General features: G+C 47.2%; 1 long non-coding RNA gene across 2 annotated transcripts; it reads left to right on the top strand.

Annotated features, from left to right (window-relative positions):
- Nucleotides 1-209: 209 nt before the first annotated feature.
- LOC132685937 (uncharacterized) lies at nt 210-12,739 on the top strand. 2 transcript variants are annotated; one of them, XR_009613356.3, is made up of 3 exons: nt 210-694; nt 4,088-4,187; nt 12,561-12,739. It is a non-coding gene; the product is annotated as an uncharacterized LOC132685937 (long non-coding RNA). The 2 variants fall into 2 exon arrangements; XR_014136410.1 differs by lacking the exon at nt 12,561-12,739 and having other exon boundaries at nt 4,088-4,267.
- Nucleotides 12,740-12,991: the final 252 nt, after the last annotated feature.

The raw sequence follows: 12,991 nt of genomic DNA, 5'->3' as shown, positions 1-12,991 counted from the left end.
CTCTCCTCCTCTCCTCCCTGGAGCTCCGGGCCCCTCCTCACTCCCCTGAAGTTGCTTTTCCCCTTGATTTCAGCCTGGGGTGCCAACTGCCTCATTCATCCTCCAGCCGAAGCACCCAGCACGGGGCCGGGCCCGCGCGGTGCCCACGTGTCTGCTGAAGCGAAAACACTGCCGGCGGCCGCGTGCAACTACCACTGCGCCTTTTGGGGGGATACAGCCAAGGGAGTTGGGTGGAGACTCCGCTTGAGATTTTAAGGAGACAAAGATGAGGACGCCTTCCTCCCCCGTGGAGACAAAGTTGTGGAGCTGGCAGATTGCTTCGTCTTTTCACGCGACGGGGAACGAGGGGCAGAGAAGCAAAACCTCGGTTCTGGCAGCCGCCGAGCCCAACGCGGGAGGCGGCGTGGATCCTGGCAGCTCGCGTGTTCCATGAGAGACACCTGCTTTGCTGGCAGCCGGGAGAGAAAGGCTCGGAATAGCACAGGCGAACCCACTCACAAAAGCACAGAAGCTCCCCTGGACTGTAGGCAAGGGGTCGGGTCGGGGGAAGGCCAGGAGGAGGCCTGGGGGGGCTGACTTGGAGCATGTCCCAGCGCCGTCAGAGGGACTTGAATTTCCCCCGTGATGGGCCGGGAATGGAATCCAACGCCCGTCTGGTTCAGAGGCGGCGAGAGCCTGGCTCAGGGCTGGCAAGGTAGGTATGGCAGGCTGTGGCCGGGGGGGGGGGGGCAGGAGGCCATGGGGGGAGGGTCTCTGGGCCCCACTGCTGACAACCGGGCTGTCCCTCTGTTGGGGACGCGGTGAGCTCCCCGGCACTCTGAGTTCCGGGGGAGTGGGGATGGTAGTCCTGGAGACAGTGAGAACCGCAGCCCAAACAAGAAAGCAGGCGGTAGGGGACGCGAATCAGGGGCCGGGGGCCAGAGGCAAAGCCCCAGCCTGGGAGACCACGCTGTTAACCAGCCTGAGTGCCTCTCTCGGGCCTTCTGCATTGGTGTCCAAAATAGTCCCTTCAGAAGCTCCTTAAGGAAAGGGTCCTGGTGGGGGGGGGGGGGGGGGGGGAACCCCTGGGTGGCTCAGTCGGTTAAGTGCCTGGCTTCCGCTCAGGTCATGATCTCACAGTTGGTGGGTTCGAGCCCCGCGTCAGGCTCTGTGCTGACAGCTTGGAGCCTGGAGCCTGCCTCGGATTCTGTCTCCTTCTCTCTCTGTGTCTCCCCTGCTGGTGCTCTCTCTCTCTCTCTCTCTCTCTCAAGAATAAACATAAAAAAAAAAAAAAAAAAAAAAAAAAAGGAAAAGGTCCTGGGGTCACAGAAGTTTGGGAAACACAGCTACAGTAAACCCTCTTAGGGATTCACAACGAACAGTAGCCCCAAGGGGCTCTTCATGAAAGGAAAAATAGCAAAAACCAAACCCAAAAACGCTTTACTTTCTTTAACCCAGGCTTTCCTCAAACGCTTTTCTTCGCGTTAAGGCCTGTCAGCGTCCTGCAGAAAGAGTTCCATCAGCCGTAACACGGGGACTGCTGTTCCCCGGAGGCCTTGACCCTGGAATATTGCCTTTCTAACGATCTATAGTGAAAGATAGATTTAATTATAAATCTTGGCTGTGAGTTTTAATGTCTTCTTGTCTCAAATAACATGTCAGAGTTATGGAAAATTCACATGTCTTTTTTTGTTTTTCCAATTAGCTTTTCCAAAAAATATTTTATTTATTTTTCACAAGCGGGGGAGGGGCAGAGAGAGGGGGACAGAGGATCCGAAGCGGGTTCTGCACTGACAGCAGTGAGCCCCACTGGGGCTCGAACCCACGAACCCCGAGATCATGACCTGAGCCAGAGGTGGACGCTCAACGAACTGAGCCACCCAGGTGCCCCATTTCCAATTAGTTTTTTAAAGATGAACTTTATTTTTTTTAATTAAAATCAAAAAAAATTATTTTATTTTATTTTGAGAGAGAGAGAGAAGTATGCACAAGTAGGGTGGGGGGAGGCAGAGAGAGGGAGAGAGAGAATCTCAAGCAGGCTCCACACTCAGTGCGGAGCCCAATGCGGGACCCTGGGAGCATGACCTGAGCCGAAATCAAGAGTCCGACGCTTACCGACCGAGCCTCCCAGGTGCCCTCAACTTTAGTTTTTAGAGCAGTTTGGGGTTCACAAAAACTTCAGCCGCAGGTAGAGAGTTCCTGTATGTTCCCTGCCTCCACACAGGCACAGCGTCACTCACTATCAACGTCCCCCACAGGATGGGGCATTTGTTACCACTGATGAACCTACAGGGACACATCAATATCACATCAGTATCACCTAAAGTCCCTAGCGAACATTAGGGTTCACGCTTGGTGTTGTACAGTGAGTTTGAACAAATGCATAACGACACGTCTCCACTGTCATAGTGTCATACAGAGTGTTTTCAGTGCCCTCAACGCCGAAAGCGTCCTCTGTGCCCTGCGTATTCGCTCCTCCCTCCCCCCTACCCATGGCCACCACTGATTTTATTACAGTTACTGTCACCACACAAAGTTATTCCAATATTATTGGCTATCTTCCCTGTGCTGTCCTTCGTATCCCTTGACCTGTTTGTTTTATAACTGAAAGTTTGCACCTCTTAACCCACTTCACCTATTTCACCCAGCCCCCCCCCCCTTTCTGGAAACCACTAGTTTCTCTCTGTATTTATGAGTCTGTTTCTGATTTGTTTTGTTTTTAGATTCCACAAACACATGAGACCGTATGATATATGGCCTCCTCTGTCTAACTTGTTTCACTTACCATAATGCCCTCTAGGTCCACGAAGAGGATATTTTTAAGAGGGGAGGGAGAGATGGGGTGCCTGGGTGGCCCAGTCGGTTAAGCGTCTGACTTCGGCTCAGGTCATGATCTCGCGGTTCGTGGGTTGGAGCCCCGCATCGGGCTCTGTGCTGACAGCTCAGAGCCTGGAGCCTGCTTCCGTTCTGTGTCTCCCTCTCTCTCTCTGCCTTCCCTGCTGGCACTCTGTCTCTCTCTCTCTCTCCCTCTCAAAAATAAATAAACATTAAAAAATTAAAAAAGAAAAGAAAAGAAAACCACTGGCCTATGGGGAAACCCAGACTCCATCAGAAAATCTCAAAAAGCTTTTTTTATTCAGCCATTTACCACTGGTAAGCATTTGGTGACCTAAAAGGTTAGTAAGAAGACAGATATGAAGACCCAGGAGATACTAAAGAAATGGGCCAAGGACATGGCTTTTAATCTCACAAGACAAACCGCATCAGGCTTTGGCTGGGACAGGACATGCGTCGGTCAGGTCGCGAGGCCAAAGGAGAGAGAAGAGGTCGTTTGCTCCCGAAGCCTGTGAAAGGAGACCGTTGGAACCTTCGTTTGCAGGGTTATCTGCAAGTCTTTTCTTGATCTGAAAAGCCGTTTGGTTCTGTGCAACTGCCCTTTTGAATGTTCCTCGAGGGGAAATACTTGCTCTTTTTCGGAATCAAAAGCTAGGAGGGGCGCCTGGATGGTTCGGTCGGTTGAGCATCGACTCTTGATTTTGGCTCAGGTCATGATCTCCAGGTTCATGGGTTTGAGCCCCATGTTGGGATCTGCACTGACAGCACGGAGGCTGCTTGGGATTCTCTCTCTCGCTCTCTCTCTGCCCCCTCCCCGCTTGCGTGCTCTCTCTCTCTCTCTCTCAAAATAAATAAATAAACTTGAAAAAAAAGAGAGAACTAATAGCTAATACTTGTTGTAACCATCTTATTTTTTTTTATTCCTTTAAATGTTTGTTTATTTTTGAAGGAGAGAGAGACAGAGCGTGAGCAGGGGAGGGGCAGAGAGAGAGGAAGACACAGAATTTGAAGCAGGCTCCAGGCTCCCAGCTGGCAGCGCAGAGCCCGATGCGGGGCTCAAACCCACGAGCTGTGAGATCAGGACCTGAGCCGGGGTTGGACGCTGAACCGACTGAGCCACCCAGGCGCCTCTCTAGATTTCAGTTTAAATGTTGCTTCCCTGTCCCCAATGTCTGGGCAAGTCTGTTATATCCCTGGTCGCAGTACTTTGTGTACTGGTAATTAACCAGTCACTAGCAATAACTTCGTTTTTGTCTCCCTCGCTCGACTTTAGCACCTGTGTCTTTGCACACGTACGGTTGTGTGTTCCCAGCACCTACTGGCCCCTGATACATGGTGGGTGCTCCGGAGGCATCTGTCGAATGATGAGTGAGGTCACGCCCGTTTGGACTTCCAGTTTCAATGTTGGCTAAAAATGTCAAAAAAGTAGATTATTTTTGGGGTGCCTGGGCGACTCGGTCAGTTAAGCATCCGACTCTTGATTTTGGCTCAGGTCATGATCTTACAGTTTGTGAGTTGGAGCCCCGCATCAGGCTCTGTGCTGACGGTGGGAAGCCTGGTTTGGATTCTCTCTCTCTCTCCCTCCCTCTCTGCCCCTCCCCCGCTCTCTCTCTCTCAAAAGAAATAAATAAACTTAAAAAAAAAGATTATTTCCTATTAACTTGTGTCTGTTTAGCTTCTGACCTGAGAATCATAATTTGTCTTAATTTCCTTTCAACTTTTCCTAAGAACATTCCTTCAGATCAAGGGCTGTGACCCTGACCCAGTCTTTTAAAATATTTTTCTTTTTAATTTTTTTTTTTTTTACATTTATTTATTCTTTGGGAGACAGAGCACAATTTGGGGAGGGGCAGAAAGAAAAGGAGACACAGAATCCGAAGCAGGCTTCAGGCTCCAAGCTGTCAGCACGGAGCCTGACAGAGGGCTCGAACTCACAAACTGTGAGATCATAACCTGAGCCGAAGTCAGACGCTTGACTGAGCCACCCAGGCACCACTTAAAATACGTTTTCTATCAGTGCTTCTGAACAATTCATATCCTCGCTTTTGTATTCTCATTGGCAATGGTAGCATAGCATTTTACCATGTGGAGGGTTTATGTAACCATTTCCTATCGAGGGGGCATTTATGGTGTTTTTAGCTATATATTTTTTTAAGTTTATTTAATTATTTTGAGAGAAAGAGAGAAAGCACGAGTGGGGGAGGGGCAGAGAGAGGGGGAGAGAATCCCAAGTAGGCTCCACATTGTCAGCGTGGAGCCCAATGTGGGGCTCAAACTCACAAACCGTGAGATCATGACGTGAGCTGAAGTCAGATGCTTAACCGACTGAGCCACCCAAATGCCCCTCTCGTTTCTTTTTAATGTGTATTTATTTATTTTGAGAGAGTGAGAGAGAATGGGACAGGGGCAGAGAGAGGGAGAGAGAGAATCCCAAGCAGGCTCTGCACTGTCAGCACCGAGCCCGATGGAAGACTTGATCTCAAGACTGGTGAGATTGTGACACGAGCTGAAATCAAGAGTTGGATCTCAACCAACCGAGTCACCCAGGTGCCCCATTCAACTTTCTGATAATCGTAAAAAAAGGAAAAAAAAAAAAAGCCACATTAGGGGGGAGTGGCTGGCTCAGTTGGTAGAGCACATGACTCTTGATCTCAGGGTTGTAAGTTCGAGCCCCACATTAGGTGTAGAGATTACTTTTTTTTTTTAATTTAATTTTTTATCTTTTTAAATTTACATCCAAATTAGTTAGCATATAGTGCAGCAATGATTTCAGGAGTAGATTCCTTAGTGCCCCTGACCCATTTAGCCCATCCCCCCTCCCACAACCCCTCCAGCAACCCTCTGTTTGTTCTCCATATTTATGAGTCGCTTCTGTTTTGTCCCCCTCCCTGTTTTTATATTCTTTTTATTTCCCTTCCCTTATGTTCATCTGTTTTGTCTCTTAAAGTCCTCATATGAGTGAAGTCATAGGATTTTTGTCTTTCTCTGACTAATTTCACTTAGCATAATACCCTCCATTTCCATCCACGTAGTTGCAAATGGCAAGATTTCATTCTTTTTGATTGCCGAGTAATACTCCATTATATATATATACCACATCTTCTTTATCCATTCATCCATCGATGGACATTTGGGCTCTTTCCATACTTTGGCTCTTGTGGATAGTGCTGCTATAAACATGGGGGTGCCTGTGTCCCTTCGAAACAGCACCCCTGTGGATAGATGCCGAGTAGTGCAATTGCTGGGTTGTAGGGTAGTTCTGTTTTTAGTTTTTTGAGGAACCTCCATACTGTTTTCCAGAGTGGCTGCACCAGCTTGCATTCCCATAGGTGTAGAGACTACTTAAAAATAAAATCTTTTTTGGGGTGTTTGTGTGGCTCAGTCAATTAAGCGTCCAACTTCATTTCAGGTCAGGATCTCACAATTTGTGGGTTTGAGCCCCACATGTGGTTCTGTGCTGACAGCAAGGAGCCTGCTTTGGATCCTCTGTCTCCCTCTCTCTCTGCCCCTTTCCTGCTCGTGCTATCTCTCTCTCTCTCTCTCTCTCTCTCTCTCTCTCTCTCCAAAATAGATAAACATTTAAAAAATAAAAAGAGAATCTTTTTAAAAAATGCCATAATAAAGACCCTCATACATAAATGTTGCTACATACCCAATTATTTTCTCAGGATAAATTTCTAAAAATAGAACTAGTAAGTTAAAGGGTCTGAGCATTTTCTAAGACTAAAGACATATTTTGCCTGGTTTTGTTCCACTAGGGTTGAGCTTGCGTCTCAGACTTAACTCAGGATTCATGTGAGTTGCCTGCTGACTCTATACCCACCCCTTGCTTTTTCTGTGTCAGCGCCTACACCCGCTCTATCTCCTGTATTTCGTCCTGCTTCCCGACTGGCAACCACATTGCTTGATTTCCGTGTCTCATTACTCTCCCGACTGATTTGTTCGTTGAGTTAAATATTTACGGAGCTCCTACCGTGTGCCAGCAATGGTGCTCGGCAAAGCGAAGTAAACAGCTGTCCAAATGATAACCGAAGGTGGTAAGTGTTCTGAAGGGCGCCGACGGAATGCTAGAATGTAGTAAGAGAATAAATCTTCTCTCCTTCGAGGTACCACTTTGAAGCCGCTAAGATGGTTGTAATGAAAATAAACATGGGAACAGGTGGATGACAGGGAGAAATCAGAAACTTCAAACACTCCTTGTGGGAATGCAGAATGGTACAGCTGCTGCGGAAATGTTCCGGCATTTCCTCAAATGTCTGAACCTAGAGTCGCCACGTGACCCAGTAATTCAACTCGTAGGTATGTTATTAAAGAGAACTGAAGATGTGTGTTCACACAGAGCCCGCTCATGAATGTTCGTAGCAGCATTATTCCTAACAGCCAGAGATTCGAAACAACTCAAGCGTCCATGAAGAGGTGAATGGGGAAACCAAATGTGGTATATCCATTCAGAGGAATGTTATTCAGCCATAAAAAAGAATGGAGCACCTTGCTCTTCTACAATCCGCTCCCCAAAGGCAAATCATGTTATTATGACTCTTCCGGCGCTTTCTCGTCACACTTAGAATGAAATCCAAACTCCTCATCCGAGTTTACCAAGCACTGGATGATCTGGCTCCTACCCGCCTCTCAGACCTATTCTCCGATATGCATTCATTCCCCTGCCCACTTCTTTTTTTTCTGTACTTAAAACATTCCAAGTTCATCTATACTGTAGTGTTTCTTCTGCTTGAAATACTTTCTCTTCTGGTCTTTGACTGGCTCCATTTTGTCACGTGGATCTCATCTTAAATGCTCTCTCCTCAGAGCTGGCTTTCTCGGCCGCTCAGTGTAACAAGTCGTGTAGTCCCTTCTCTCCGGACATTCAGTGTCAGCTCTCTGCATGGCCTCAGTGCCATCTGATGTTGTTTCTTCTTTGTTTCTTGTCTGTCTTTCCCACAAAATCTAAGCTCAATGAAATGTAGGGACCTCATCACTTAGAACAGTGCTTGAACGGAGGGCACGTAGGTGGCTCAGTCGGTTAAGCGACTGACTCTCGGTTTCGGCACAAATCACCATCACACGGTTCGTGGGTTCAAGCCCCGTGTCAGGCACTTGGGTCTGCACAGGGCCTGCTTGGATTCTGTCTCTCCTTCTCTCTCTGCTCCTTTCCTCTCTCCCCCCAACAAAAAAATGGGTAAACTTAAAACGATTTTTTTTTACTTTTTTAGTGTTTATTTGTTTTAGAGAGAGAGTGTGAGCAGGGGAGGGGCAGAGAGGGAGAGAGAGAGGGAGACGCAGAATCCGAAGCAGGCTCCAGGCTCTGAGCTGTCAGCACAGAGCCCGACGCGGGGCTCAAACCCACAGACCGCCAGATCGTGACCCAAGCTGAAGTTGGACACTCAACCAACTGAGCCCCCCAGCCGCCCCCCAAAATCTTTAAAAATAAAGAACAGTGCTTGAATGAATGAATAAAAGCCTTTCCATGAAAAAGAAAAAAAGGAAGTGCTGACACAGGCCACAACATGGATGAAGCTTGCAAACATGATGCAAAGTGAAAAAAGCCAGATAGAAAAGGCTGTGGCCTGTTGTGATGCCATTTATATGAAATGTTCAGAAGAGGCAAATCCATAGATGAAGCATAGATTGGTGGTTGCCACGGGCTATGGGTGGGAGGATGGGGAATAACCACTTTTTTAAAGTTTATTTACTTATTTTGAGGCGGAGGAGGGGCAGAGGGAGGGAGACAGGGAATCCCTAGCAGGCTCCACACCGCCAGCAAGGAGCCCAGCGCGGGGCTTGGACTCACGAACTGTGAGACGATGACCTGAGCCAAAGTCCTACGCTCAACTACAGAGCCACCCAGGCACCCAGGGAATAATGACTTTTAACGGGTATGAGGGTTTGAGGGGAGGTGAGGAGGTTGTTCTGAAGTTAGATTGTGGTGATGATTGCACAACATTGTGAATACGCTTTAAAAAACACCAAATTGCAGGGTGCCGGGGGGGGGCTCAGTCGGTTGAGTGTCCGACTCTTGGTTTGGGCTCAGGTCACAATCTCAGGGTTTGTGATTTCGAGCCCTGCGTTGGGCTTTGTGCTGACGGCACAGAGCCTGCTTGGGATTCTCTCTCTCTCCCTCTCTCTTTGCCCCTCCCCGGCTTGCTCTCTCTCTTAAAAAAGAAATAAATAACTATGAAAAAATTATTTAAATGAAAAAACACTGCATTACACACTTTAAGACGATTAAAACAGGGGATTTTACGTTAATGGAATTACTTGCTTTTGAGGTGAAATTCACCTAACATAAAATCCACTATTTTAAAGTGTACAATTCAGTGGCATTTAACACATTCCCAAGGAAAGTGAAGGAAACAACACCCACGTGTCATGTCAGGAAAGGATGACTGTCTTCCCATTGCCATTTTACGATGCGCTTGTATTTTTTTTAGTTTATTTGTTTATTTTAAGAGAGAGGGGGCGTGCACACACAAGAGCGGCAGAGAGAGAGACAGAATCCCAAGCAGGCATCGTGCTGTCAGCGCAGAGCCCGATGTGGAGCTCGAACTCAGGAACCCTGAGATCATGACCTGAGCTGAAATCAAGAGTCGGACACTCACCTGACTGAGCCACCCAGGCGCCCCTACGACGCACTTTTTAAACAAAGTCTTCCAAGGAAAGATACTATGAAAGATTACCGTGAGGGGCTTCATTTTGCTGACACGTGGTACAAGTTGTAAAGTTATAATATGAGTCCCTTAGGAATTACTTTATGCTGCTATGAATGAAATAAACTTTGGGACACCAAAAGTGCAGGGAGCAATCAGAAACAATCAGTCGGGAATAGCACAGCAAATCCAGAAGGACAAGAGCTTTATTACCACGGCTGAGCTGAGCAGGGGTGAAGCAGGAGAGAGAGGCAAATGGAAGGAACAGGGTCAACCAAAGACCAGAAGGAGAGAGACAGAGACAGAGACAGAGCGTGAGCAGAGGAGGAGCAGAGAGAGAGAGGGAGACACAAAGCTGTCAGCACAGAGCCCGACCCGGGGCCCGAACCCACAAACCGAGAGATCGTAACCTGAGCCTAGGGAAGACACCCAACCGACCGAACCACCCAGGCGCTGTCCTTACTCTTTCTTAATATGATCGGCATTTCCGAGGCCACGCTTCCCGTTGCCGTCACCAAGTTACGTCAGCTCCTTTGCACTCAGAGACCACCCCTCTTGTATATTCTGATGACCGACCTTTTGCCCAGATCAGGAAAGCTCCATGAAGAATGAGGTTTGTCCGTTCATCCTTCCGTCCATGCAGGAAGGTATTATTGAGCAACAATCATATACAAGGCACATGTCACTTAATACACGGAAAACGGAAAAATGGCTAGGTTGATTGCTAGGGCAGAGGGTCACGGCAGCCTTTTCTGTGTGCATTTCCATCGATGGCTAGGCAGAAAGACTTCAAAAAGCAACCAGTTGCATGCAGGGGGCTCAGAGGCCTCCCCTATGAATTATTTGCAATGATCATTCTCTAGGACGGAAAAAGAAGCCTGGCAAGTTTTTATATTTGTCCTTTAATACCTCTAAGGTGGGGTGCCTGGGTGGTTGAGCATCCGACTTCGGCTTGGGACTGATGGGGTTGCTGAGAACAGGAGTTAATGCAGGTAAAAAGCTTCCACAGCAAGGGCTGGGACACAGTGAGTCCTTAAACATTATTTTGTAATTAAAAAAAAAATTTATTTATTTACTTTGAGAGAGAGCACAAGCAGGGGAGGGGCAGAGAGAAAGGGAGAGAAAGAGAATCCCAAGTGGGGATGCAGGGCTCGAACCCACAAACTGTGAGATCATGACCTGAGCCGAAACCAAGAGTTGGTTGCTCAACGTGCTGAGCCACCCAGGTGCCCCTTATTTTGTAATTCTTTAATGTTTATTTATTTTGAGAGAGAGAGAGAGAGAGAGAGCACGATCATGAGTGGGGGGAGGGGCAGAGAGAGAGGGTGAGAGAGAATCCCAAGCAGGCTCCGCACTGTCAGCACAGAGCCCCATGCAGGGCTCGAACCCACGGACCGTGAGATCATGACCCGAGTCGAAATCAAGAGTCGGACCCTTAACTGATTGTGCCACCCAGGCACCCTTATTATTGTTATTATTATTAAAATATATACAAATTGACACAGTTTAAATCCACCAGGAATATTTAGTGCTTTCGGCAATGCAGCGTTATTTAAAACTTTATTGTGTGAAGCTACACCACTTTTCTTGGCGATTACCAAGTTCTCTGGGGATAAAGAGAAACTTGTATATTTCACTGAGCTAGGTTTTCACGGTGACTGAAACAGGGGGGGAGTTCCAGTGACCACATACGAGTGAAGCGCACAGAATTCTCACGCGAATCATTGCTAATGGGAAAGTTGACTTTTCCTCTGGATTAAGGACAACACGACAGGTTCTAAGAACAGTGGTGGGTTTGCAGAGGATTGTAAGAGCAGGCTGCAGGGGTGCCTGGTGGCCCAGTCGGTTAAGCGTCCAACTCTTGATTTGGGCACAGGTTATGATCTCATGGTTTGTGGGTTCAAGCCCTGCATCGGGCTCTGCACTGAGAGCACAGAGCCTACTTGGGATTCTCTCTCTCTCTCCCTCTCTCTCTCTGCCCCTCCTATGCGTGCGAGCTCGCTCTCTCTCAAAATAAATATATAGACTTAAAAAATAAGAGAAGGCTGCAACCCGAGGGACCCAGAAACAACAGAGACTGGGACCTAAGTAACCACCACCAAAGAAACGGGGATCAAAGCTGTGCGTCATCAGAAGGAAATGGGTAATGGTGCTTGGGTGGGGCTTTATTCTTTCCAGGGGAGATTCAGGCTCAGAATCAGTAATTTGGTGAAATGAAAAGAAAACGTGAAGGGGACTGGATGGAGAGTTCTAGCACTAGAGACAGCACGGGTCACGTTGATGCAAGCATGGCACTCACAGGAGGAGGGCTCGGGGGAGATGGCCTTTTACCCGTTGGCCTTTCTGGGTCTCAGTTTCCCAGCCACGGAATGAAAATTCAATGGAGACCGTCTTCCTCCACAAAGTTAGAAAAGGAGTAAAGGTCAAAGTTCCTTAAAAGAGACATTCACTAGGGGCGTCTGGGTGGCTCAGTCGGTTAAGCGTTCGACTTCGGCTCAGGTCGTGATCTCGCGGTTCGTGAGTTCAAGCCCCGCGTCGGGCTCTGTGCTGACAGCTCAGAGCCTGGAGCCTGTTTCGGATTCTGTGTCTCCCTGTCTCTCTGACCCTCCCCCATTCATGCTCTGTCTCTCTCTGTCTCAAAAATAAATAAACGTTAAAAAAAAAAAGAGACATTCGCTAAATGTAATTATTGCGTGCGGATATTGTCATGTATTTACTCTTCCACATTAATTTTGGAATCACTTGGCTGATTTCTCGTGAAGTTCTTTTGGATTTTTTTTGTTGAAACTGAGTTAATGTGTACATCAATTTGGGAAGAATTGACAGAGTTTTAATATTACATATCTTCTTCTGGGGACAGGACATGCCTCTGCATTTATTCCAGTCTCCCTTTGTGTGCTCCAGGAAAGACTCTCAGGTTTTTGTGTAAAGGTTCCTTACATTTCTAATTTTGTTTATGACTAGACCCTTTACACTCTTTGGTTGCTATTTGAAATTGGATGTTTTCTCATTATATTTTGTATCTGGGTTATAGAAAAGCTATTTTTTAATATTGATTTTAGAACCAGTCACTTAATGAATTTCTCTTATTCTTTCCAACAGCATTTCGGTTGATTGCCATAGAGTTTCTGACTACACAGATAGAGGACCTAAAAAAGAGAGAGAGAAAAGGATAATTTCATCTCTTGGTTTCCAATAATTAAACTCATTTTTTCATTGTCTCTTTGGTTAAAAACTACCAGAACAACATTGAATAATACGGTGAGAGGGTACACATTTTACACGGTTGTTTCAGATGTTTAAAATTTTTTGATTTTATTTTTTCAAGTTTATGTATTTTGAGAGAGAGTGTGCATGCGTGCGCTCGTGAGAGAGACAGAGAGAGAGAGAGAGAGAGAGAGGGAGGGGGAGGGGCAGAGAGAGGGGAACAGAGCGAGAATCCCAAGCAAGCTCCACATTGTCTGCTCAGAGCCAGACGCGAGACTTGAACCCATGAGATCATGACCTGACCCCAAATCAAGAGTCAGATGCTT

This window comes from Panthera onca, chromosome F1, assembly GCF_046562875.1.
Source record: "Panthera onca isolate mPanOnc1 chromosome F1, mPanOnc1 haplotype 2, whole genome shotgun sequence".
Lineage (NCBI taxonomy): Eukaryota > Metazoa > Chordata > Mammalia > Carnivora > Felidae > Panthera > Panthera onca.
The sequence above is the reverse complement of the archived record's forward strand: the minus strand, read 5'-3'. Positions and strand labels throughout refer to the sequence as shown.